Source organism: Pezoporus occidentalis, unplaced genomic scaffold, assembly GCF_034315485.1.
Source record: "Pezoporus occidentalis ecotype Australia unplaced genomic scaffold, CSIRO_AGI_Poc_V1 ctg74, whole genome shotgun sequence".
In the NCBI taxonomy this organism is placed as follows: Eukaryota; Metazoa; Chordata; class Aves; order Psittaciformes; family Psittacidae; genus Pezoporus; species Pezoporus occidentalis.
This window is the reverse complement of record NW_026916093.1, coordinates 479353-481890: the sequence shown is the minus strand read 5'-3', so window position 1 is coordinate 481890 and position 2538 is coordinate 479353. Positions and strand designations below refer to the sequence as shown.

Genomic DNA, 2538 nt, shown 5'->3' with positions numbered 1-2538 from the left:
CTGCTCATTACCAACAAGAAAGAGAAAGAAAGAAAACAGACAAAAGGAGACAATAAAATTAAACCAGCTTGGTACAACTCTTTGCAATAAACTAACGGCAAGTCTCACACGGGTATTTGGAGATGTGCTCTGAATAAGGAAGAGTAAGTGTTATTAAGTGTGTTTTGATGCACAGCATTTTTTCTTTTTTTGCAGAGGTTCCAAAATGCTTTACAAAGGGGCTGCAGGTATTTCCAATCCCCATACAGTTAAAAGGAGCTCAGATGATTTCCTCAAGTTCGCATAGTAGACACTGACGAAGACAGGACTACAGTTAAAATGTCTACTCTCAGCTTCAGTGGCACAGCCTCTCCTGCCTATGCTTCCGCCTTGCTCCTCCTCATGCTCATTTCTAGGAAGGTCTTAATCATAGAATCATAGAATGGTTTCGGCTGGAAAGGACCTTAAGATCATCCAGTTCCAAACCCCATGCTATGGGCAGGGATGCCTCACCCTAGACCATGTTGCCCAAGGGTCTGTCCAGCCTAGCCTTCAGTGTCTCCACATCTCCCTACCTGCATGAAGTAAAAACATGGACAAAGCTAGTGATTACTAGATAGCTGACCTGTAACACAACCGTTTTTGTCGAATTGCTTTACATTTCTCAGGACAGAAATGCCAGACATTGCCAAAGGAATTCAGTGTGTTATGAGAGGTTCATTTTTGTTTCCCCTTTTTCTGGTCAACTCTTATAGCTGAAGCACAGATAAGAGTAACTGAAAAGGCAACCTCAGTATATAGAATTTCCTAGGCCAGCCAGTACCATGCAAAGGGCAACCTAATAGACAAAATTCCAGGGTAACAGACATGAAACTTAAATGATTTGACTGCCAATGAAATAAAACACCTTGTCAGATGAATCAGAGATATAAAATACTTATGTTATCTACCACTTGTGTGCCCAGGGCTGTTGTAAAACTGATTCTGGCAACTTCTGTAAGTGAACTCTGATCACATCCAGACAAACCAGTGGCTACAAGGATGAACTGAAAAAAATACTTAGCTGAGCTGATGCGATTAGTTTGTCCAGACTACTCTTAACTCCTTCTCACACTGAGAGCACTTCTTCTGCCTTATGTTTCATGGTATTAGGCAACATTTTCACATGTTGCTGTATTGATAATGTAGACAATACCCAACACCCTGAGTGCCCCACCAAAAGCTGCTTTTTAGTATGATTTCTGATTCACTTGTGGTATATTTCAGGTGTGGTAACTCATGATCCCCAAAGCTGTCAGGGAAAGAGATGGTACCACAGCTCTGCAACAATTAAAATGAGCCTGTTTCACTGACTGAAAAATTATTTTAATTTGGTCATTCTGCAATTTTCCCTCTAGCAGATCCTTTCTTTATTTTTTCCCCCAGACAACCTGCTTCTTCCTTTTCTACAATCTGACACTGTTTTAAATCCGTAAGAGTTATCTTCAAGGACTGTTACATGCCTGTGCTAACGTACCATTTACTCTTTGTATAGTGAGATTACAATGCATTACTTATATTCAATTTTAAGAGGAAATCATTAATATGTATTGGATGGTAAAGACCTACTTTTTTATCTCCCCTGAGTCTCTGTTTCTTTTGATTTCACAGTTTGCACATATGATGGTGACATCTGTGAATGAAATCCACATGCTGCTCTTCCTTGCACCAGTGATGAGTTTGTCCCTACTTGGTGAAAGACACTTGGTCAAAACACATTAAGTCTTTACTTTCCTGCTGGCTTTGCTGAACATAGTAGTGTGTCGAATGTAGACAGGCCAATATGCTTGACGCGTGTTATGCGGAAAATGATCATGTGTCAGTTATAATAATGTCTGATTAACTTACAAGAGACTGATTATATTTACAATGCTTATTTTTGCCTTAGGCAATATATTTCCCAGAGTTTGCAATAAGTTGGTCTCCTCTGCTCCAGACCCTGTTAAGACTACTCTATAACAACACCCTAATTTTTGCCTGCACGTGTTTCTAAGATACACTGGATTCCGGCTTTCTAATTGTAGCTTCCAAACCTTTCCAGGATTTCTCCTCTCCTAAGAATCTAAAAACTTTTTAGGTTTTCTTTTTCTTTTTTTTTTTTGTATGCAAATATCAGTGCTTCCTAAGTGAACACTGCAGGTTATTCACTCCCATGATTCTTCATGTTGAAGTCAGCAAAAACTGCTCAGTGAATTAAATGTGCATATCTCTCCTTTTGGTTCTTTGTTTCATATTTGGCTGGCTTTAGACAGCAATGTGGGACAGTTACTGGATATTAACCACAGCATGATATGTAAGAGAAGGCAGTGATGGCTTACATGGTACGCAGGCACTGCATGCATTCTAGCACTAGTATTTCCACAGCATTGCATGTCTTGCAGAACAACACTGTGAGATATGTTAAAGCCAATCTGCAGGGCATGTGGAAAAATATCCATTTCTAGTGTGTTTGTGTCTGTGTAAAAGAAAGGGAGGTAGGTTTCCATTGCATGGTAACCTACATCAGAATGTAGTTTTGGG

The 2538-nt window shown here is 39.7% G+C and overlaps 1 protein-coding gene across 15 annotated transcripts in view; it reads right to left on the bottom strand.

Annotated features, from left to right (window-relative positions):
- Positions 1-2538, bottom strand: part of ZBTB20 (zinc finger and BTB domain containing 20) — a 481207-nt gene that overhangs the window by 27559 nt on the left and 451110 nt on the right. The gene's annotated exons all lie outside the window — the stretch shown is intronic.